Source organism: Hyla sarda, chromosome 11 (genome assembly GCF_029499605.1).
Source record: "Hyla sarda isolate aHylSar1 chromosome 11, aHylSar1.hap1, whole genome shotgun sequence".
Lineage (NCBI taxonomy): Eukaryota > Metazoa > Chordata > Amphibia > Anura > Hylidae > Hyla > Hyla sarda.
The window spans coordinates 100708528-100736139 of NC_079199.1; the positions used below are offsets into that span (position 1 = coordinate 100708528).

Genomic DNA, 27612 nt, shown 5'->3' on the forward strand with positions numbered 1-27612 from the left:
TGTTTAACTTTCTGGCACCAGTTGATTTAAATAAAAAATAAAAGCTTTCCACGGGAGTACCGCTTTGACATCTTGCCCCCAGGGTTAATACCATCTTACACCGCTACACCCCGTGGTCCCGCCATAACACCGTGGTCACCACATTATGGTCTGACCCCCACTGTGGAGTGAGTTGATTTTATTACCTTGTTTTTATGCTATTCAGTCCTTATCCTTATGCCTTTTTTTTTTAAATCTTTTTCTAGGCTTAGATACACCATCACAGCAGCACCGTTTATCTGCGGTACCATTCCTGAGTCTCTGTAGGGGACCAATGTATGGATGACGTTTCCTTACGTTTCCCCTATATGGGATCTGGTTGCTGTGGGCGCCCGGACAGAGCCTGTTCTGTATTGGGATTGGATACTAATGATGCGTCCTCTTGTGTTTCCTTACCTGCTCCTCAGACCATTATCTGAAGCCACATGAAACCGTCTCTTCATCATTACGGGCAGGAAATGAGGCCTCTTAGCGGTAATCATCGGGCTCACTCCAGAGATACGCCACTGCTCATTAATACGATTATTACTATTATTTTTTACTGGGAAGAGGGGGGGTGGGTGGGGGGTCCCTTATATACTAAGCATTGTGACCCTTCCTGGTCATCTGGAAACAGACACTGCGGACGGGAAAGAGTTAACGTTATAATGAGATTATGCACAGGACGTCAAGTGGTTGTGGGGGGGAGTGAAGAGCGGGGAGGTAGGTGTGGTGGGGGGCTGGGGTGGATGTATCTCCAGGCCCCTGATTTTTTGGCAGAACAATTACTTTTCATTTGGATTGGATAATCTGCAGAAAGCAGCGACCTGTCTGTTTTGTACGTGTTCGGATGTAGAATGCGGAGCGCGACAATGCGCCAAGGCCGCCGAGGAAGAATGGGGTTCTCTGTGTTTCGTCTGTATTAAAGGAGCGCTACCGCCCCTAAAATCAAATAAGAATAGAGAGAATAGTAAAAAAAAAAAAGAATGACCCGGAACGTCTCCCTCATGTGTGAAGTCTTCTTCTATTAAATTGTCTTTTATGAAGGACTATTAGGGTTCACACTGAGGACTATTAATGTTCACACTGAGGACTTTACTACACGTAATTCCGCGCACGTGTTTCACTCCAATTCTGAGTTAAAGGGGTACTCCGGCGCTAAGACATCTTATCCCCCTATCCAAAGGATAGGGGATAAGATGCCTGATCGCGGGGGTCCCGCCGCTGGGGACCCCCGGGACCTTGCACGCGGCACCCCGTTAGAATCACGGGGACGGAGCATAGTGACGTCACGGCTCCGCCCCCTCAATGCAAGCCTATGGTTACAGCTGTCACGCCCCCTCCCATAGGCTTGCATTGAGGGGGCGGAGCGTGATATCACACGGGGGGGCGGAGCATGCTCCGGGGGCTGATTCTAATGTGGCGCGGCATGGAAGATCACGGGACCCCCGCATTCAGGCATCTTATCCCCTATCCTTTGGATAGGGGATAAGATGTCTTAGCGCCGGAGTACCCCTTTAAATGAAAGCTCCATTGACTCCGATGGTCCACCGCTCTGTTCACACTGAGGAATTTAAAGGGGTACTCCGCTGCTAGACATCCCCTGCTGCTGGGCCCCCCTGCTATCTCCCACAGAATCCGGCGTTCTAAACAAACGCTGCGGCAGTGGTCGTGACATCATGCCACCCACCCCCCCCATTCATGTCTATGGGAGGGGGCTTGTCGGACGACACGCCCCCTCCCATAGACATGAATGGAGGGGCGTGGCATTACATCACGAGGGGCGTGGCCTTGACATCACGATCACGGCCTCCGATCACCGGAGTACCCCTTTAAGGGTGCGTTCACACTGTGGGAAACGCTGCGAGTTACACTACCATTGATTTGAATAAGTCCATAGACAGTCCGCAATAGTGTCAGATTTGCGGACTGTCCGCGGACCCATTCACATCAATGGTAGCGTAACTCGCAGCACGTTTCCCACAGCGGGAAACTCTCTGCTAGCTACTAGCGTGTGAACGCTGGCGTATACGCAGCGTATTTCACGCTGTTCAAAATTTACGGCAGCAGCGGGAAATGCGTTGCGTAATCCTTGCTCACTATACACACAGGGCTTTCCGGTGGCAGCCCTATGCGTGCAGTGAGTTTTGGAGGCGGGGCCTTGTGCCGGCGTGACTGTGACGCACGGCTCTGCCTCCAAAACTCACACATAGGGCTGCCGCCGGAAAGCCCTGTGTGTATAGCGAGCAAGGATTACGCAGCGTATTTCCCGCTGCTGCCGTAAATTTTGCGCAGTGTGAAATACGCTGCGTCATGCCCCCTCCTATAGACTTGCATTGAGGGGATGTGGTGTGACGTCACAAGGGGGCGGAGTTGTGACGTCACGGACTACCGTTCCCGTGGTCGCGACCCAAACCCTCCAGCGCTTCCGGACAAGAAACAGGTGGGTGCCGCATGCTATATTGCGGGGGTTCCCAACGGCGGTACCCTCGCGATCAGACTTTGGATAGGGGATAAGATGTCTAGGGGTGGAGTACCCCTTTAAGCCCCAACCCGAACCTATACCAGTCCACTTTCTGACCAATGGCAGATCTAAAGAAGAGAAGACCCCATAAAACAGTGTTTACCAACCAGTGTGCCTCCAGCTGTTGCAGAACTACAACTCCCAGCATGCCTTAGTTTTAAATTGAAGTTTCTGTTTGGTTACCTGACTTTTGAAGTGTGGTGCGGATTATAGGTATTATCTGTGCATTTAATCCCAGTATTCCTTGTTTTTCTTTACTACCTTGTTCTAGCATAGTTTATTTTTTAAATCGGTATAGCTCAGTATTTCCCAACCAAGGTGCTTCCAGCTGTTGCAGATGTGGTGGCCCAGTACGGGAGGTGTTACCCCGTGCTCCTGCTGTCCTGTCAGGCATGTCCCCAAGGCCCTGTGCACTTGTTTCGCCGTTGTAAATATGTTTTATCGTGTAAAGTCTTATAAAATTGTGGTGGACCACCGATGTACGGCAGGACCACGGGTGTAGCGGTGTAGGTGGTGGGATCAGATGGCATTAACCCCTGGGGGGCAAGATGTTATTAACCCCTAATGTTCGTGACACCAGAATGGTTTTTGGTACCGGAATCACACGAACGGTATCTCCGCTATTACAATGGCTAGTAGTGAAAGGAGAATCCACAACCGCTGGGGACCCCCATGATCTTGTACGCCGCATCCCTGTCGATCACGAGGCCGGGGGGTTTGTGACGTCACGGCTCCGCCCCCGTGTGATGTCACGGCTCCACCCCTCAATACAAGCCTATGGGAGGGGGCGTAGCCCCCTCCCATAGGCTTGCATTGAGGGGGCGGAGCGTGATGTCACACAGGGGTGGAGCCGTGACCTTTGGATAGGGGATAAGATGTCTAAGCGCCGGAGTACCCCTTTAATGGAGGCTTTACTGAGTTTAAAGGAGATTTACAGTGGTGAAAAACGTATCCCCTATCTTAAGGATAGGGGATAAGTTTCAGATTGCGGGGTGTCCGACTGCTGGGGCCCCCGCAATCTCCTGTATGGGGCCCCGACAACCTGTGGGAAGGGGGTGTGTTGACCACCGCACGAAATGGCGGCTGACACCCCCCCTCAATACAAGTCTATGGCAGAGCCGGAGTGCTGCCTTCGGCAATCTCCAGCTCTGCCATTGAGGGGGCGTGTCAGCCGCCGGTCGGACCCCTCCCCCAGCAGTCGGACCCCCCCGCAATCTGAAACTTTAGGATAGGGGATACGTTTTTCACCACTGGACTAACCCTTTAAGACAGATGGAATTATCTTCACAGCTAAGGCCAAAATCCCAGAGAGGTGGCCAGAACCCAGAGGACCTCGCAGCTTACTGGACCAATATACTTATAATTAACTTGACTCAAGATTGGACTTGACTATATGCAGGACTTAACTTCTTGTAGTGACTACTTTGACTTACTGGAATGACTGTAGATTTGCGGCCTTTCAGATCCTGATCATTTGATCTCTGGTGTTAACTGTTCCTCACCAAAGATTATAAGAGAAGAGCGAGTGAATTGTAATGGCCGCCCCTTTATCTAGTGGGGGGCTGGACTAAATCCCATTGGTCAAGCTGCGGGTCATAGGTTAAGCTGGGGCTCTCTGGGAGAACATGTGACAACAAATCATGTGACTGCATAACATGTGACAGACACAGGTCCTTTGTACTACCTATACATAAGGAGACTGTCTAGGCATTAAAGCAGTATACACAACATTCTGGGAACAACAGGGGGAGGCCTTGCAGGGGAGCCCCCAGGTCACTGAGGTCTCAACCTGACAGGACCTAAGGATAGTACAGGACCATGTCCTGTACTGGGACATTACAAAATGTAATGTTGCTTTAAGAGTTATACCATGTGATAGGTCATGTGATTGTTACCCAGGAGGTACCAGTGATCAGGTGATCCCAAGAGTGACCTATGGGCTCACTGCTAGTCTCCCCATATAATGACGTATGGGCTCCCTGCTAGTCTCCCCATATAAGCCCTGGGTGGAGCTGAGGTCCAGTGTAGTCTTGTCTAGTGTGTGTGTCCAGAGTGTTGGCGACATCAAAGTCCAGTCCTGCAGCCGCCATCAAGTCAAGTAAGATAAAGTTACCGCTTTATGAGTCAAGTCAGTCCCTGTCATCTGTCAAGTCAGTGTGGTCTGCATTCAATTGACCGACAGTCCTACTACAAGTCCCAGCAAGCCCTTAAGGTCTCTGTCACTGATCACCTCTGTGGTCCTGGCTACACTGTATAGACTTTACCATCTGTCTACCCTCAGTAAAGTTTCCATTGTCCGTAACTTGGCGTCAGAGTCTTTATTACCCCCGTGCCTAGCCCAGGATCCAGCGGTATACCTTTCGGGTGGTATTGAGGATAAACCACGCCCTGGCGTCACGAATACAAGGGGTTAATGCCATCTGCCCCTAGGGTAACAACATCTGCCCTGCACCACACACACCACCACACAAAAACTAAAAAATCTCAGCATGCCTTAGTTTGAAATAGAAGCTTCTGTTTAGCTAGCCTCCCTGATTTTGAAGCGTGGTGCGGATTATAGTGTCTGCTCTGTGTGTTTAATCCCAATATATATTGTATATCTTTACTATTTTATTCTAGCATAGGTTTTATTTTCTTATTCAGTCCAGTTCAGTGTTTCCCAACCAGGGTGTCTCCAGCTGTTGCAAAACTACAACTCCCAGCATGCCATAAACACTGGCATAGATGATAAGGGGGTGTAATTTTGCAACAGCTGGAGGCACCCTGGTTGGGAAACACTGCCATATATGATGGGGGGAGGGGGGCTATTTCTGGTGGGGGTGGGGGGGGAGTTATCTGCCACACCCCTTGCGATAAATAGGCACATCATGGCATCACAGCACCCGGCATACTTTCTGCGCCCGTGTCTATGGTGACTGCTCTGCCGCAAAGCGTTAAAAGCTCCTTCTGCTTTAATATGTATAATGGACAGGTTGTGAAGCTTAAGTACTGTAGATCTTGTCTGATTTAAAAAAAAAAATAATAAAAAAATGAATATGGAGTTTTTATTTGTAAGACAGACAAACAACAAAAAAAACTGACGGACGTTCCAAAGCACCTTAGGGGTTAATCTTTTTTTTTTTTCTCATCCCCCCCCCCCCCCCCCCTTTCTGTCTCTTCCAAGCCTGGAGACCTCTACTATGTAATTTCTATTTGTATGAAAAGATGACATCAGTTGTGCACACACATATATATATATACACACACACATATATACATACACACACATACACAAGTATACACATATACACACAAGTACAAAAACACACACTAGTACACACTCATACACAAGTACACACATACAAAAGTATACACATATATACACAATAACACACATACCAAGTACAAACACACATACACAAGTACACACACACACACACATATACACAAGTACACACATATATACACATACATACACAAGAACACACATACCAAGTACAAACACTCATACACAAGTACACATACACTAGTACACACATACACAATAACACACATACACAAGTACAAACACACATACCAAGTACACATATACACAAGTACACGCATACACATATATACATACATACACAATAACACACATACCAAGTACAAACACATACACAAGTACACATATACACACACATACATACATACACACACATACACAAGTATACACATATACACACAAGTACAAAAACACACACTAGTACACACTCATACACAAGTACACACACACATACATACATACACAATAACACACATACCAAGTACACACACACATACATACATACATACACAATAACACACATACCAAGTACACATACACAAGTACACACACACATATATACACATACATACACAAGAACACACATACCAAGTACAAACACTCATACACAAGTACACACATGCACATATATACACACAAACATACATACATACACAATAACACACATACCAAGTACAAACACACATACACAAGTACATACATACACACACAAGAACACACATACCAAGTACAAACACATATACATACACACACAAGTACACATACACTAGTACACACACATTCACAAGTACACACATACACAAGTACAAACACACATACCAAGTACACACATACATACACAAGTAAACACACATACATAAGAACACACATACACAGTACACACACATACACTAGTATACACACACACACATACACTAGTACACACACATACACTAGTACACACACATACACTAGTACACACACATACACTAGTATACACACATACACTAGTACACACACATACACTAGTACACATACACTAGTACACACACACATACACTAGTACACATATACTAGTACACACACATACACTAGTACACACACTAGTACACACATACACTAGTACACACACATACACAAGTACACACATACACACACACATACACTAGTACACACACATTATACACAAGAACACACATACACAAGTACACACACATACACTAGTACACACATACACACTATAGGAGCTTGTATTTCAGGCAGACCAAGACCTCTCTTCTACAGAGCTGCCAATCACAAGACACAAGGCCAACGTTGAAAAAGCCAGAGCCTTGAGAAGCAGTGCCCCCGGGTATGTGTGTGAGTGCGTGTGCATGTGTGTCTGCCCACCCACTCTACTGTGTGTCGTGTGCGCCTTCGCCGGAGAAAGGGTGTTGGCGTCAAAGGGAAGACGAGAGATCGCATTGACAATGTGCTGTTCTCCCAAAGCCGGCATCTGTGCCAGAAGAAGCACAAGGTAAGTGATTTCTCATTTTGTTTTCTAAAAGAAAAGAAGAAAAAAACAACAAAACAAAAAAAATATAAATAAATAAATAGGGATTAGGATTCTACAGGTGTCTTAAATAAAACGCAGGAACGAATAGGGGGAATGAATGCATCCAGCCTCTTCCCACAGCTTTATACATTTTATTTTAAATGAATTCTGATTTTGATTTTATGAAATATTTTAGGTTTTGATTTTAGAATTTATGTTGGTTTAAAAAATTATTACATTTAAAATGAAATAAATAATAATAATGCTAAAATATATATCCGCATTATTATTATTATTATTTATTATCAGTATGAGTTCTATTGTATTATATTTTTTTATGGTTATTTTTTTAAATGTCATATTGATTAGGAATATTTAAAATAACTTAATATCTTAATCTATATTATAATCAAAATAATCTAATCTTTAATATATAGACTTGTGTAGGTCACTTAGAGGGTGATAATAACAATTCCTTATAATAATAGTAATCATAATTATAATAAATATTATTGTTATTATTATGATTATTATTTTAGACTTGTGTAGGTCACGTATAGGGTCATAGCGACCATCATCTTTACCGATTATTTATCATCCATATTATTCTTACATGGACGTAAACTTTTCAAAAAATGTTCCCATATCGCGACTATTTGAATTCCAAGGTTCCTTTTTTTAACCCCTTCATAGGAGTCTGTTGAGTGGAACTGACCCCATATTTTCTAGGAGAAATGGCCACAAATAGCTTTTATTTTGTGTGATGTTCCTGTAAATCGATTTAACCCTTAAACCCTGTTCCTTCCAAATGACGAGAGGCCGGGCGGAGGCAGATTATGAAAAGCCTGTCCTCAGCACCGAAGGTTGAAAAGTGTGGGAAGGGTTAAAAGCGAAAAGCTCAGACTGTTATAGGAGATTCTGCCGTCAGATAGCTCAGATTTGATGTCCAGTCAAAGACGACCTCTCCCGCTGCGATAGTAGAACGTACACCCCAGCGTGTCGTCTCACATGAAAGTTGGGCAGGATTATGGAAGTGGCTTCTGTGGGTTTTACCTGCTCTGTTCCTTATATATTATCTCCTTCAGCAAAACTCTACACATGCCCGCTCTCCCCGGGGGTCCCCTTCTGTGTGCCCGCTCTCCCCAGGGGTCCCCTTCTGTGTGCCCACTCTCCCCGGGGGTCCCCTTCTGTGTGCCCACTCTCCCCGGGGGTCCCCTTCTGTGTGCCCACTCTCCCCGGGGGTCCCCTTCTGTGTGCCCACTCTCCCCGGGGGTCCCCTTCTGTGTGCCCACTCTCCCCGGGGGTCCCCTTCTGTGTGCCCACTCTCCCCCGAGGGTCCCCTTCTGTGTGTCCGCTCTCCCTCGGGGGGTCCACTTCTGTGTGTCCGCTCTCCCTCGGGGGGTCCCCTTCTGTGTGCCCACTCTCCCCCGGGGGGGTCCCCTTCTGTGTGCATGCTTTCCCCGGGGGTCCCCTTCTGTGTGCCCACTCTCCCCCGGGGGGTCCCCTTCTGTGTGCCCGCTCTCCCCCGGGGGTCCCCTTCTGTGTGCCTGCTCTCCCCCGGGGGTCCCCTTCTGTGCACCCTCTCTCCCCCGGGGGGTCCCCTTCTGTGTGCCCACTCTCCCCCGAGGGTCCCCTTCTGTGTGTCCGCTCTCCCTCGGGGGGTCCACTTCTGTGTGTCCGCTCTCCCTCGGGGGGTCCCCTTCTGTGTGCCCACTCTCCCCCGGGGGGGTCCCCTTCTGTGTGCCTGCTTTCCCCGGGGGTCCCCTTCTGTGTGCCCACTCTCCCCCGGGGGGTCCCCTTCTGTGTGCCCGCTCTCCCCCGGGGGTCCCCTTCTGTGTGCCTGCTCTCCCCCGGGGGTCCCCTTCTGTGCACCCTCTCTCCCCCGGGGGGTCCCCTTCTGTGTGCCCGCTCTCCCCCGGGGGTTCCCCTTCTGTGTGCCGGCTCTCCCCTGGGGGTCCCCTTCTGTGTGCCCTCTCTCCCCCCGGGGGGTCCCCTTCTGTGTGTCCGCTCTCCCTGGGGGTCCCCTTCTGTGTGCCCGCTTTCCCCGTGGGTCCCCTTCTGTGTGCCCGCTCTCCCCGGGGGTCCCCTTCTTTGTGCCCGCTCTCCCCCGGTGGCCCCTTCTATGTCCATTACTGCTTTTTAATTACTAACATTTTTACTTTGCCCCCTTCCTCTCCACCAGCTTCAGTCCAAATGTCACCAAGTCACTTCTCTTAGGTACAGAGATACCATTAACTCTGCCGGATTTATACTTATTCTACAAACCAAATACAGTGATCCCCCAAGTTACAATATTAATTAGTTCCAGGACGACCATTGTATGTTGAGACCAGAACTCTATGGAAACCTGGTAATTGGTTCTGAAGACACCAAAATGTCATCCAAAAAATAGGAAAAAGTGAGGATTAACGAAAAATAAGTAGATAACAAACACAGACACCAGTCAGTGCATACACTTCAGTAATACAGGTAAAGAGTACAGAACATGTAATACAGGTAAAGAGTAGTACACCCCTACCCTTCGATTCCCTGGTTGAACTTGATGAGTACAGAACATGTAATACCTCCCTGTACTGTAGGGGGCGCTATCAGACACCAGTCAGTGCATACACTTCAATAATACAGGTAAAGAGTAGTACAGAACATGTAATACCTCCCTGTACTGTAGGGGGCGCTACCAGACACCAGTCAGTGCATACACTTCAATAATACAGGTAAAGAGTACAGAACATGTAATACCTCCCTGTACTGTAGGGGGCGCTACCAGACACCAGTCAGTGCATACATTTCAGTAATACAGGTAAAGAGTAGTACAGAACATGTAATACCTCCCTGTACTGTATTGGGCACTACCAGACACCAGTCAGTGCATACACTTCAGTAATACAGGTAAAGAGAACAGAACATGTAATACCTCCCTGTACTGTAGGGGGCGCTACCAGTCACCAGTCAGTGCATACACTTCAGTAATACAGGTAAAGAGTACAGAACATGTCATACCTCCCTGTACTGTAGGGGGCGCTACCGGACACCAGTCACTGCATACACTTCAGTAATACAGGTAAAGAGTACAGAACATGTAATACCTCCCTGTACTGTTGGGGGCGCTACCAGACACCAGTCAGTGCATACACTTCAGTAATACAGGTAAAGAGTACAGAACATGTAATACAGGTAAAGAGTAGTACACCCCTACCCTTCAATTCCCTGGTTGAACTTGATGGACATATGTCTTTTTTCGACCGTACTAACTATGTAACCTCCCTGTACTGTAGGGGGTGCTACCAGACACCAGTCAGTGCATACATTTCAGTAATACAGGTAAAGAGTACAGAACATGTAATACCTCCCTGTACTGTAGGGGGCGCTACCAGACACCAGTCAGTGCATACATTTCAGTAATACAGGTAAAGAGTAGTACAGAACATGTAATACCTCCCTGTACTGTAGGGGGCGCTACCAGACACCAGTCAGTGCATACACCTCAGTAATACAGGTAAAGAGTACAGAACATGTAATACCTCCCTGTACTGTAGGGGGCGCTACCAGACACCAGTCAGTGCATACATTTCAGTAATACAGGTAAAGAGTAGTACAGAACATGTAATACCTCCCTGTACTGTAGGGGCTGCTACCAGACACCAGTCAGTGCATACACTTCAGTAATACAGGTAAAGAGTACAGAACATGTAATACCTCCCTGTACTGTAGGGGTCGCTACCAGACACCAGTCAGTGCATACATTTCAGTAATACAGGTAAAGAGTAGTACAGAACATGTAATACCTCCCTGTACTGTAGGGGCTGCTACCAGACACCAGTCAGTGCATACACTTCAGTAATACAGATAAAGAGTACAGAACATGTAATACCTCCCTGTACTGTAGGGGGCGCTACCAGACACCAGCCATTGACACGTTTCACAGATCTGGACTCGCTGTATGTTGAGTCTGGTTTCAAGTTACAATGGTCCAGAAAAGACCATTGTATGCTGAAACTATTGTATGTTGAGGGATCACTGTATTTTGAAATGAAAGCTGTCGCTCCCGATCCTCCCATACACTCTCAAAGGGGAGAATAACCGCTGTCAGATAATTCCTGAGAACAAAAGGATTGGGCAGTTGAAATCCAACATGTCTGATCCCACTATGCCCCAACATCTGCTATCGTGGTAAAATCAAGAGGCCACCCTACACATTAGATGGTTGGCCAGATGCATTGAAATCAACAGGTTAACCAGTGTTATCAAACTGTGGCCCTCCAGATGTTGCAAAAGTTCAACTCCCAGCATGCCCGGACAGTCAAAAGCCTGTCTGCCTTCTCCAGAGGATCCACACGGTCCCTAAAAGGTAAAACAAGGCTTCCCTTTCATCTCATCTCTTACCAGTAGTCTCAAACTGAGGCCCTCCAGATGTTGCAAAACTTCAACTCCCAGCATGCCTGGACAGCCGTTGGGCAGCCTGTTCGGCCATGCTGGGAGTTGAAGTTTTGAAACATCTGGAGGGCCGCAGTGTGAGACCACTGGGTTAGAGTAACACGTGTATAATGCATGGCCGGCCTTAATGGCTATTGCTCCTCAGGACCTCACTGGTCCATGTTTACTCACTTCTTTAGTAACCCAGTAAATCCCAATTAAAGGGCCTCCGAAGTGCGGATCAGGGGGTCAGAAGCATTAGACTGGGAGTCCATTTGGATAGTGGTGCCTGGAAGTTCTTCCTGAGACCCTTTTGGATCTACTGAATGGCCAAAATTTCCACTAAAAAACCACTAGGGGAGAGGATGGAGCAGAGACTGAGCACCTACCCTAAGGAGGGAGCTACAAAGAACCTAGCAACATCCTACTTGGGGCATCCTAGGAGGGAGAAACTACCACTTACTGGGGGTATTGTGTACCAAGTGGTGGCATATACTTAATGAGGCATAATTTACCTACTGGGGGCTTCTACCTAATGGGGGATTACCTACCTACAGGGGGCATCTACCTAATAGGGGTGTTGCCTACCTACTGGGGCATCTAACTCATATGGATGTTACCTACCTAATGAGGGCATTAACCTAGTGGGGGTTATCTATCTACTGGGGGCATCTACCCAATAGGCAGCTTATATACCTACTGGGGGCTTCTACCTAATGGGGGATTACCTACCGGGGCTTCTACCTAATGAAGGGGGATTATCTACCCACTGCAAGTATCAAGTATCTACCTAATGGGGCAGATTATCTACCTACTGGGGGTTTCTACATAACTGGGGTGTTACCTACCCACTGGGGGCATCTACCTCATACGGGTGTTATCTACCTACTAAGGGCATTGTCGCTTTTCAGCCTTTTGGCTAAGATCAAGTGTAGTATCTGTTCTTATCATTTTTATCGGTAGATCAGACAACATCGATGCATGACTGGTAAGGACGGGTGCTGCATGGAGGGGGCAGGTGTACCGGAGCTGGTTTTCGACTGAATCAGCTCAACGGCTGCCCTGATGTGACCTGCTTCCTTCGGGTCTCGCCATGAGGCTGAGAGGGTCTAGGGCCAAGGTTCTTTTGTGCCTCGGGGAGTAGTGACCCCGAGGTGCCGAAACTCACTGAGAGGATGGGCTGAAAGCACTTGCACCATATCACTACATCTAGTGGCACTCCCCTATTGATTCCCGGCCTTCTGGCTAGGATCGGAGACATTTTCATAGATCCGGGAAAATGTCCGGGTAGTAAACCTGCGCACATTCACTTATTTATTTATTTTTGTTCACTGTGTCACTTTTTGCGTGTTGTAGGTCCACAGGATTTGTCAGGGTGCGGTAGCCCTTCTGAGTGTCCCCCCCCCCCCTGGTGGTCTAGGGGAGGTGTGTGGTCACCAGGTTCCGCACCTCTCTACAAAAACTCCTGCATGGGCAGGGTACCGGGAGGATTTGTGGTCCCTTAGTAGCTTCGGCTAAAAGGAACATCGGTACCTTTTGGTCTGGAGGCGAGGGGAAAGGTTTGTTGGGGGGGCCTCTCTCCTATACGAGAAGGGCTTGGGATAGACCGCATCCTTCGTGCACATTTTTTTTTTTTAAAGGGGTATCTACTGGGGGAATCTACCCAATAGGGGGAGTATCTACCTACTGGGGACTTCTACCTAATGGGAGGATTATCTACCCACTGAGGGCTTTTAATGGGGAAATTACCTACCTACAGGGGACATCTACCTAATGGGGATTATTCATCTACTAATGGGGGGAATTACCTACCGACTACGGACATCTACCTAATGGGGGGAATTCTCTACCTACCCAGGCTTCTACCTAATCTACCTACTGGGGGCTTCTACCTAATGAAGGGATTTTCTACTTAATAGGGGAAAGTATCTACCTACTGAAGGATTCTATCTTATGGGGGGGATTGTATATCTACCAGGGGAGATTTATTTACCTGGTGGTTTCTACCAGATAGGGGGAATTATCTACCTGTCGTGGGCTTGTACCTAATGGGGGGAAATATGTATCTACTGGAAGCTTCTACCTAATTGGGGGGGGGAGGCGGCTTTACCTAAAAACTAGGGACCTACCTGGCGTGGCACACTTATTTGTCCCTTGTATAGTGGTGTTATTGGTGACATTGGAGAGCAGGGAAAAAAGAACAGAGATGGCGCTCCAATAGTGAAGTACGTTGGAATAAGGTTTTTTGGGAAAAAAAGGATGAAATGGTGCTCACCTTATTGTGTTGTGCTGGCAGGCACAACACTGTGGAACGCTTTAAGTATATGTGTCAGGAGGCAGACAGCCGTCGGTCCCACTTAGCAAGCGGTCTGGAACAGGATTACAGATGTGGAATCTGGGTTGCCTTGCGGGGCTCGCCAGATGTCCGAGGAAAATTCTGACTTTTTGGCTTAGTAGGCGCTCGCCCTAGGATGATACTGAGTCAGTGGAGATTTTGAGGCTTTATTTAGTGAATAAACAACGCGTTTCGAGGGGGCACCCCCTCTTCGTCAGGTTTAAGGAACATAAACCCGAGAAAAATTCCGACTTTTTGGCTTAGTAGGGGCTCGCCCCTACTAAGCCAAAAAGTCAGAATTTTCCTCGGACATCTGGCGAGCCCCGCAAGGCAACCCAGATTCCACATCTGTAATCTTATTGGTGACATTGGCCTATGTTTGGAGTATGGTGGTATTATGCAAACACAATGTACTGGTAATGATAATGGCCATTGTCTGGTGGTATCATTTTTCCCTGGTATTGTAATGCTATTGGTGATACTGGTCTTTGTATAGTGTTTATTTTTTATTTTTTTTATTATATAACAGTATGATGGTATTATTTAGTCACTGCAGTAGTAAATTGTTTTCCTGGTGTGGCGGCATTATTTTATAATTTTTGTAAAAAAAAATTTTTTATCCCCAAACCTTGAAAAAAAGCTATTGTGCGTCCCTAGTGAGTGGCTATACATACACTTTATGCGCACAATACTTTGCCTTGCCCCGGGAGATGCCAAGCCACGCTACACCACCGCCTAGAAGTACCTACCGCTCTTTCCTTTGGTTTGGGATGTCAAACCTGCAATAGCTGCGATGCAGAACCCTTTGTTTACTGCTTACTCCTCAGCAACTAGAACACAGGCCTACTCCGCCCCACATACTTTCAGAGCAGTCTCCCTGTCACCACACACGGGCTCACCTCTGCCCCCTCTTTCTAACGTTCCGGGGCATCAGCTTCCTAAAGCTGACAATCATTTCAGTGTAGGGTTCTCTAGGGCCCCCTACAGGCCGCCATTTGGGAACAGCAAAGAACGACGATCCAGCACCGAGAAACGACAGCGTTACTGAAGATCACTGGACACTATAAAACCGACCATATCGACAGACGCGTTTCGAGCGCATGCGCTCGAAACGCGTCTGATGATATGGTCGGTTTTATCGATGCTGTAACTAATAATAAATCTTCAGCGCTGTGACTATAGACGGGCCCATGTGTCGTCTGAATATGGAAATGGCTCCTGTGCTAATCGGGTCAAATTATTTCTCGCTGCTGATTAAGAATTTATCATTAATTAAGAATAATTTAGGTGATTAGTGATTTGGTGTAAATTTTTACCGGTGAAATCGAATTGGACATAAATATTTTGCTGGAAATTTTTTACATAGAAAGCTTTATTTTTTTTACTGAAAATAACTTTATTCCAGATATATTTAAGCAAGTTGCTGAGGAGAAGTTGCTGAGTTGCCCATAGCAACCAATCAGATCGCTTCTTTCAGTTTTGATAAGGCCTCTGCAAAAGGAAAGAAGCGATCTGATTGGTTGCTATGGGCAACTCAGATACTTTTCCACTGCGCAGGTTTTGTAAACCCCCCCCCCCCCCCCTATATAGCTTATAACCGCTCGGAAATGTGCCATAGATAGCAATGTATTTCCGAGCGGATTCTGCGCAGGCCGGAATCGGAGTTTCCGCCGTGTGCACAGTGCAGCAACAATCCCATAGAAAACAATGGGACTCCATTGCTGCAACGGAATTCCCAACGGAATTTTTCCCGCCGGATTCCGTGTGGAAATTCTGCCGTGTGAACGAGGCCTAATAGGGCCTTTAGGTGCTGCAGTCAATAGCGATTTTGGAATTTGAGTGGACAGACAGGGAAAGCGACTACCTCTGTCACCCTAAGGCTATGTACACACTACGAAATCCCCGCACGCAAAACCGGCAGCCGCTATCGGTGCATATTATGCAGGCCCCGATAGGATTGCACATCTCAGACAGCTGTGCATTCCGTGCGTAGTCCGCAGAAAGAATAAATAGGTTCCTCCTTTCGGTGGACACAGAATTCAGAATTTCCATGCCGGAAACATCTGTGGCGGAAAATTCGCCATGTGCACAGCGCATCAGAATCCCGTTGAATTAAATGGGACTCTGCTGCAGCAGAATTTCCATGCAGAGTTCCGACCTGATTTCCGCACGGAAATTCCGACGTGTGAACATGGCCTAATTCATCCAGAGGTTACTGCCACAATTCACTGCATGAGTGATCAGTCTGACAGAAGTTCAAATCCCTAAGTAGAACTAGATAAAAGTTAAATAAAAAAATGAATTAAATATTTTACAAAAAACCCCACAAAATTTTCCCCCAAATAAACAGCTTTATTGATATCACCGCGTCAATGAAAAAAACACTAATAGAATTTCAATTTTCTATTTTATCCCCCCTAAAAATAATAAACGTTCGTCATTACATTTAATGTACACCAAAATGTGGCCAAAAAACGCAACTCATCCCACAAAAAAAAAAAAAGGAAAAAAAAAAAGGTTAGGACTCTCGAAAGGTGCGTCCCTAGTTTGCGTTATTAAAGGGAATGTGTCATCCAAAATGATTTATTGGGTAAATCAGTTTTTACAATATTACTCCTTACAGTTCAGCCTCCCTCCCCCCCTACCTATGGAATGAAAAGGTCACAGAGAACGCCCAGTAATGTTTCCCATTCCTGTCAATGGGACAGATGCTGTCTATTGGCACCTATGTCCTAGAGGATATCTCTAAATGTCCTATCCTGTCCAATCCCTACCAGTTTTAGATTCACCACAGCCCAATACTACCTCTCATTAAAGGATGCCCTCTAGGGTGAAGGGCCATGATTGCAGCCACTTTTCTCTGCTAACTATTGCATTTTCTTATAAGTAAGTGTAAGTACCTAAACACTAATTCTATTATATTATTAGACTGTAATCTGTTGTATTCTATCACTGTTAATGGTAACACAGCTTCCACTGTCAATGATGTGAACATATCACACTGGAGAGACGGTAAAGTAGACTGATGTAGAAGATATCCTGAGTATATATAATTCAGTGTACACTTCTAGTGTTGGCATAGTGTTTTTGGGACAGTAATAAGGAAAATTATTTTACCTCTCTATAAAATCATTATCCACTGCTCCGCCATATTCCCATTTACCTGCACACTACACAGAATCCTTACATCTTGTGTATCCCACCACTCTGTGCCATTCATACCTACCTTTATGTTATCATACTTCAGTACTGTCCTGCTATACAGTAACACCAAGCACAGTGCACTACACCATGTTACCAGAACATCATAGACTCTCACACTACACCTTGTTACCATACCTCTATAGACACACTACATCATGTTACCATACCTCTATAGACACTACATCATGTTACCATACCTCTATAGACACTACACCATGTTACCATACCTCTATAGACACTACACCATGTTATCATACCTCTATAGACACCACACCATGTTACCATACCTCTATAGACACACTACACCATGTTACCATACCTCTATAGACACTACACTATGTTACCATACCTCTATAGACACTACACCATGTTACCATACCTCTATAGACACTACACTATGTTACCATACCTCTATAGACACTACATCATGTTACCATACCTCTATAGACACTACACCATGTTACCATACCTCCATAGACACTACATCATGTTACCATACCTCCATAGACACTACACCTTGTTACCATACCTCTATAGACACACTACATCATGTTACCATACCTCTATAGACACTACATCATGTTACCATACCTCTATAGACACTACACCATGTTACCATACCTCTATAGACACCACACCATGTTACCATACCTCTATAGACACCACACCATGTTACCATACCTCTATAGACACTACACCATGTTACCATACCTCTATAGACACTACATCATGTTACCATACCTCTATAGACACTACACCATGTTATCATACCTCTATAGACACCACACCATGTTACCATACCTCTATAGACACACTACACCATGTTACCATACCTCTATAGACACTACACCATGTTACCATACCTCCATAGACACTACACCATGTTACCATACCTCTATAGACACACTACACCATGTTACCATACCTCTATAGACACTACACCATGTTACCATACCTCTATAGACACTACACCATGTTACCATACCTCTATAGACACTACACCATGTTACCATACCTCTATAGACACTACACCATGTTACCATACCTCTATAGACACTACACCATGTTACCATACCTCTATAGACACTACATCACGTTACCATACCTCTATAGACACTACACCATGTTACCATACCTCTATAGACACTACACCATGTTACCATACCTCTATAGACACTACATCATGTTACCATACCTCTATAGACACTACACCATGTTACCATACCTCCATAGACACTACATCATGTTACCATACCTCTATAGACACTACACCTTGTTACCATACCTCTATAGACACACTACATCATGTTACCATACCTCTATAGACACTACATCATGTTACCATACCTCTATAGACACTACACCATGTTACCATACCTCTATAGACACCACACCATGTTACCATACCTCTATAGACACCACACCATGTTACCATACCTCTATAGACACTACACCATGTTACCATACCTCTATAGACACTACATCATGTTACCATACCTCTATAGACACTACACCATGTTATCATACCTCTATAGACACCACACCATGTTACCATACCTCTATAGACACACTACACCATGTTACCATACCTCTATAGACACTACATCATGTTACCATACCTCTATAGACACACTACACCATGTTACCATACCTCTATAGACACTACACCATGTTACCATACCTCTATAGACACTACACCATGTTACCATACCTCTATAGACACTACACCATGTTACCATACCTCTATAGACACTTCACCATGTTACCATACCTCTATAGACACTACACCATGTTACCATACCTCTATAGACACTACATCACGTTACCATACCTCTATAGACACTACACCATGTTACCATACCTCTATAGACACTACACCATGTTACCATACCTCTATAGACACTACACCATGTTACCATACCTCTATAGACACTACATCATGTTACCATACCTCTATAGACACTACACCATGTTACCATACCTCTATAGACACTACACCATGCTACCATACCTCTATAGACACACTACACCATGTTACCATACCTCCATAGACACTACATCATGTTACCATACCTCTATAGACACTACACCATGTTACCATACCTCTATAGACACTACATCATGTTACCATACCTCTATAGACACTACATCATGTTACCATACCTCTATAGACACTACACCATGTTACCATACCTCTATAGACACTACACCATGTTACCATACCTCTATAGACACTACACCATGTTACCATACCTCTATAGACACTACATCATGTTACCATACCTCTATAGACACTACACCATGTTACCATACCTCTATAGACACTACACTATGTTACCATACCTCTATAGATATTACACCATGTTACCATACCTCTATAGACACTACACCATGTTACCATACCTCTATAGACACTACACCATGTTACCATACCTCCATAGACATACTACACCATGTTACCATACCTCTATAGACACTACACCATGTTACCATACCTCTATAGACACTACACCATGTTACCATACCTCTATAGACACACTACACCATGTTACCATACCTCTATAGACACTACACCATGTTACCATACCTCCATAGACACTACACCAGGTTACCATACCTCTATAGACACACTACACCATGTTACCATACCTCTATAGACACTACACCATGTTACCATACCTCTATAGACACTACACCATGTTACCATACCTCTATAGACACTACACCATGTTACCATACCTCTATAGACACTACACCATGTTACCATACCTCCATAGACACTACATCATGTTACCATACCTCCATAGACACTACACCATGTTACCATACCTCTATAGACACTACACCATGTTACCCTACCTCTATAGACACTACACCATGTTACCATACCTCTATAGACACTACATCATGTTACCATACCTCTATAGACACACTACACCATGTTACCATACCTCTATAGACACTACACCATGTTACCATACCTCCATAGACACTACATCATGTTACCATACCTCTATATACACTACACCATGTTACCATACCTCTATAGACACTACATCATGTTACCATACCTCTATAGACACTACACCATGTTACCATACCTCCATAGACACTACACCAGGTTACCATACCTCTATAGACACACTACACCATGTTACCATACCTCTATAGACACTACACCATGTTACCATACCTCCATAGACACTACATCATGTTACCATACCTCTATATACACTACACCATGTTACCATACCTCTATAGACACTACACCATGTTACCATACCTCTATAGACACTACACCATGTTACCATACCTCCGTAGACACTACACCAGGTTACCATACCTCTATAGACACACTACACCATGTTACCATACCTCTATAGACACTACACCATGTTACCATACCTCTATAGACACTACACCATGTTACCATACCTCTATAGACACTACACCATGTTACCATACCTCTATAGACACTACACCATGTTACCCTACCTCTATAGACACTACACCATGTTACCATACCTCTATAGACACTACACCATGTTACCATACCTCCATAGACACTACATCATGTTTCCATACCTCTATAGACACTACACCATGTTACCCTACCTCTATAGACACTACACCATGTTACCATACCTCTATAGACACTACATCATGTTACCATACCTCTATAGACACACTACACCATGTTACCATACCTCTATAGACACTACACCATGTTACCATACCTCTATAGACACTACACCATGTTACCATACCTCTATAGACACTACACCATGTTACCATACCTCTATAGACACACTACACCATGTAACCATACCTCTATAGACACTACATCATGTTACCATACCTCTATAGACACTACACCATGTTATCATACCTCTATAGACACCACACCATGTTACCATACCTCTATAGACACACTACACCATGTTACCATACCTCTATAGACACTACACCATGTTACCATACCTCCATAGACACTACACCATGTTACCATACCTCTATAGACACACTACACCATGTTACCATACCTCTATAGACACTACACCATGTTACCATACCTCTATAGACACTACACCATGTTACCATACCTCTATAGACACTACACCATGTTACCATACCTCTATAGACACTACACCATGTTACCATACCTCTATAGACACTACACCATGTTACCATACCTCTATAGACACTACATCACGTTACCATACCTCTATAGACACTACACCATGTTACCATACCTCTATAGACACTACACCATGTTACCATACCTCTATAGACACTACACCATGTTACCATACCTCTATAGACACTACATCATGTTACCATACCTCTATAGACACTACACCATGTTACCATACCTCTATAGACACTACACCATGCTACCATACCTCTATAGACACACTACACCATGTTACCATACCTCCATAGACACTACATCATGTTACCATACCTCTATAGACACTACACCATGTTACCATACCTCTATAGACACACTACACCATGTTACCATACCTCTATAGACACTACACCATGTTACCATACCTCTATAGACACTACACCATGTTACCATACCTCTATAGACACTACATCATGTTACCATACCTCTATAGACACTACATCATGTTACCATACCTCTATAGACACTACACTATGTTACCATACCTCTATAGACACTACACCATGTTACCATACCTCTATAGACACTACACCATGTTACCATACCTCTATAGACACTACATCATGTTACCATACCTCTATAGACACTACACCATGTTACCATACCTCTATAGACACTACACTATGTTACCATACCTCTATAGATATTACACCATGTTACCATACCTCTATAGACACTACACCATGTTACCATACCTCTATAGACACTACATCATGTTACCATACCTCCATAGACATACTACACCATGTTACCATACCTCTATAGACACTACACCATGTTACCATACCTCTATAGACACTACACCATGTTACCATACCTCTATAGACACACTACACCATGTTACCATACCTCTATAGACACTACACCATGTTACCATACCTCCATAGACACTACACCAGGTTACCATACCTCTATAGACACACTACACCATGTTACCATACCTCTATAGACACTACACCATGTTACCATACCTCTATAGACACTACACCATGTTACCATACCTCTATAGACACTACACCATGTTACCATACCTCTATAGACACTACACCATGTTACCATACCTCCATAGACACTACATCATGTTACCATACCTCTATAGACACTACACCATGTTACCCTACCTCTATAGACACTACACCATGTTACCATACCTCTATAGACACTACACCATGTTACCATACCTCTATAGACACTACATCATGTTACCATACCTCCATAGACACTACATCATGTTACCATACCTCTATAGACACTACACCATGTTACCCTACCTCTATAGACACTACACCATGTTACCATACCTCTATAGACACTACATCATGTTACCATACCTCTATAGACACACTACACCATGTTACCATACCTCTATAGACACTACACCATGTTACCATACCTCTATAGACACTACACCATGTTACCATACCTCTATAGACACTACACCATGTTACCATACCTCTATAGACACTACATCATGTTACCATACCTCCATAGACACTACATCATGTTACCATACCTCTATAGACACTACACCATGTTACCATACCTCTATAGACACTACACCATGTTATCATACCTCTATAGACACACTACACCATGTTACCATACCTCTATAGACACTACATCATGTTACCATACCTCTATAGACACTACACCATGTTATCATACCTCTATAGACACCACACCATGTTACCATACCTCTATAGACACACTACACCATGTTACCATACCTCTATAGACACTACACCATGTTACCATACCTCCATAGACACTACACCATGTTACCATACCTCTATAGACACACTACACCATGTTACCATACCTCTATAGACACTACACCATGTTACCATACCTCTATAGACACTACACCATGTTACCATACCTCTATAGACACTACACCATGTTACCATACCTCTATAGACACTACACCATGTTACCATACCTCTATAGACACTACACCATGTTACCATACCTCTATAGACACTACATCACGTTACCATACCTCTATAGACACTACACCATGTTACCATACCTCTATAGACACTACACCATGTTACCATACCTCTATAGACACTACACCATGTTACCATACCTCTATAGACACTACATCATGTTACCATACCTCTATAGACACTACACCATGTTACCATACCTCTATAGACACTACACCATGTTACCATACCTCTATAGACACTACACCATGCTACCATACCTCTATAGACACACTACACCATGTTACCATACCTCTATAGACACTACACCATGTTACCATACCTCCATAGACACTACATCATGTTACCATACCTCTATATACACTACACCATGTTACCATACCTCTATAGACACTACATCATGTTACCATACCTCTATAGACACTACATCATGTTACCATACCTCTATAGACACTACACTATGTTACCATACCTCTATAGATATTACACCATGTTACCATACCTCTATAGACACTACACCATGTTACCATACCTCTATAGACACTACACCATGTTACCATACCTCTATAGACACACTACACCATGTTACCATACCTCTATAGACACTACACCATGTTACCATACCTCTATAGACACACTACACCATGTTACCATACCTCTATGGACACTACACCATGTTACCATACCTCTATAGACACTACACCATGTTAGAGGTATGGTAACATGTAGACACTACACCATGTTACCATACCTCTATAGATATTACACCATGTTACCATACCTCTATAGACACTACACCATGTTACCATACCTCTATAGACACTACACCATGTTACCATACCTCTATAGACACTACACCATGTTACCCTACCTCTATAGACACTACACCATGTTACCATACCTCTATAGACACTACACCATGTTACCATACCTCTATAGACACTACACCATGTTACCATACCTCCATAGACACTACATCATGTTACCATACCTCTATAGACACTACACCATGTTACCCTACCTCTATAGACACTACACCATGTTACCATACCTCTATAGACACTACATCATGTTACCATACCTCTATAGACACACTACACCATGTTACCATACCTCTATAGACACTACACCATGTTACCATACCTCTATAGACACTACACCATGTTACCATACCTCTATAGACACTACACCATGTTACCATACCTCTATAGACACACTACACCATGTTACCATACCTCTATAGACACTACATCATGTTACCATACCTCTATAGACACTACACCATGTTATCATACCTCTATAGACACCACACCATGTTACCATACCTCTATAGACACACTACACCATGTTACCATACCTCTATAGACACTACACCATGTTACCATACCTCCATATACACTACACCATGTTACCATACCTCTATAGACACACTACACCATGTTACCATACCTCTATAGACACTACACCATGTTACCATACCTCTATAGACACTACACCATGTTACCATACCTCTATAGACACTACACCATGTTACCATACCTCTATAGACACTACACCATGTTACCATACCTCTATAGACACTACACCATGTTACCATACCTCTATAGACACTACATCACGTTACCATACCTCTATAGACACTACACCATGTTACCATACCTCTATAGACACTACACCATGTTACCATACCTCTATAGACACTACACCATGTTACCATACCTCTATAGACACTACATCATGTTACCATACCTCTATAGACACTACACCATGTTACCATACCTCTATAGACACTACACCATGCTACCATACCTCTATAGACACACTACACCATGTTACCATACCTCTATAGACACTACACCATGTTACCATATCTCTATAGACACTACATCATGTTACCATACCTCTATATACACTACACCATGTTACCATACCTCTATAGACACTACATCATGTTACCATACCTCTATAGACACTACATCATGTTACCATACCTCTATAGACACTACACCATGTTACCATACCTCTATAGACACTACACCATGTTACCATACCTCTATAGACACACTACACCATGTTACCATACCTCTATAGACACTACACCATGTTACCATACCTCTATAGATATTACACCATGTTACCATACCTCTATAGACACTACACCATGTTACCATACCTCTATAGACACTACACCATGTTACCATACCTCTATAGACACACTACACCATGTTACCATACCTCTATAGACACACTACACCATGTTACCATACCTCTATAGACACTACACCATGTTACCATACCTCTATAGACACACTACACCATGTTACCATACCTCTATAGACACCACACCATGTTACCATACCTCTATAGACACTACACCATGTTACCATACCTCTATAGACACACTACACCATGTTACCATACCTCTATAGACACTACATCATGTTACCATACCTCTATAGACACTACACCATGTTACCATACCTCTATAGACACTACACCATGTTACCATATCTCTATAGACACTACACCATGTTACCATACCTCTATAGACACTACATCATGTTACCATACCTCTATAGACACTACACCATGTTACCATACCTCTATAGACACTACACCATGTTACCATACCTCTATAGACACTACATCATGTTACCATACCTCTATAGACACTACACCATGTTACCATACCTCCATAGACACTACACCATGTTACCATACCTCTATAGACACTACACCATGTTACCATACCTCTATAGACACTACACCATGTTACCATACCTCTATAGACACTACACCATGTTACCATACCTCTATAGACACTACACCATGTTACCATACCTCTATAGACATTACACCATGTTACCATATCTCTATAGACACTACACCATGTTACCATACCTCTATAGACACTACACCATGTTACCATACCTCTATAGACACTACACCATGTTACCATACCTCTATAGACACTACATCATGTTACCATACCTCTATAGACTACACCATGTTACCATACCTCTATAGACACTACACCATGTTACCATACCTCTATAGACACTACACCATGTTACCATACCTCTATAGACATTACACCATGTTACCATATCTCTATAGACACTACACCATGTTACCATACCTCTATAGACATTACACCATGTTACCATATCTCTATAGACACTACACCATGTTACCATACCTCTATAGACATTACACCATGTTACCATATCTCTATAGACACACTACACCATGTTACCATACCTCTATAGACATTACACCATGTTACCATACCTCTATAGACACTACACCATGTTACCATACCTCTATAGACACTACACCATGTTACCATACCTCTATAGACACTACACCATGTTACCATACCTCTATAGACATTACACCATGTTACCATATCTCTATAGACACTACACCATGTTACCATACCTCTATAGAAATGAATGGAGCGCATGCCGTCTACCTGTAGATGACACGCGCTCCTCATCTCCCTAAGATTGCGGGGGTCCCTGCGGTCGGACCCCTCGCGATCAGCTACTTATCCCCTATACTTTGGATAGGGAATAAGTTAATTTTGGGTGGAGTTCTCTTTTAAACTAGTAAGACGTCTTTTTTGACCGTGCAGATTTTAGGAGGAGATATATCAAAACTTGTGAAGGGAAAAAGTTGAACAGTTGCGCATAGCAACCAATCACATCGCTTCTTTCATTTTTCACAGGCCTCATTAAAAATGAAAGTAGTAATCTGATTGGTTGCTATGGTCAACTGGTCAACTTTTACTCTGCGCAGGTTTTGATAAATCTTCCCCCCATAACTAAAAGTAGAGGTATGAAAGCTAGACACTACGTTATTGCCCGGTCCTGGAACCTTCTAGATTACATATGCCTTACTCTAAAGCAGTGTTTCCCAAACAGTGCGACTCCAGCTGTTATAAAACTACAACTCCCAGCATGCCCGGACAACCTTTGGCAACAGCTGGAGGCAAACTGGTTGGGAAACACTGCTCTACTGTGTATAGGGGCCATATGGCTGCATTTTGTCTACATAAGGACACTTGCCCAACCCTTCTCTCTTCTGACATCCAGAGTCGACAAAGTCAAGAGGCCACCGAACACATCAATGTGTCGCAACTGATGCGCCTCCAGCTG

The 27612-nt window shown here is 44.2% G+C and overlaps 1 protein-coding gene and 1 pseudogene across 1 annotated transcript in view; one reads left to right on the forward strand and one right to left on the reverse strand.

The window, feature by feature from the left end:
* LOC130295652 (G patch domain-containing protein 4) overlaps positions 1–27612 on the reverse strand; it is a 95175-nt gene that overhangs the window by 49853 nt on the left and 17710 nt on the right. The window lies entirely within an intron of this gene.
* LOC130296077 (U2 spliceosomal RNA) lies at positions 12672–12763 on the forward strand (annotated as a pseudogene).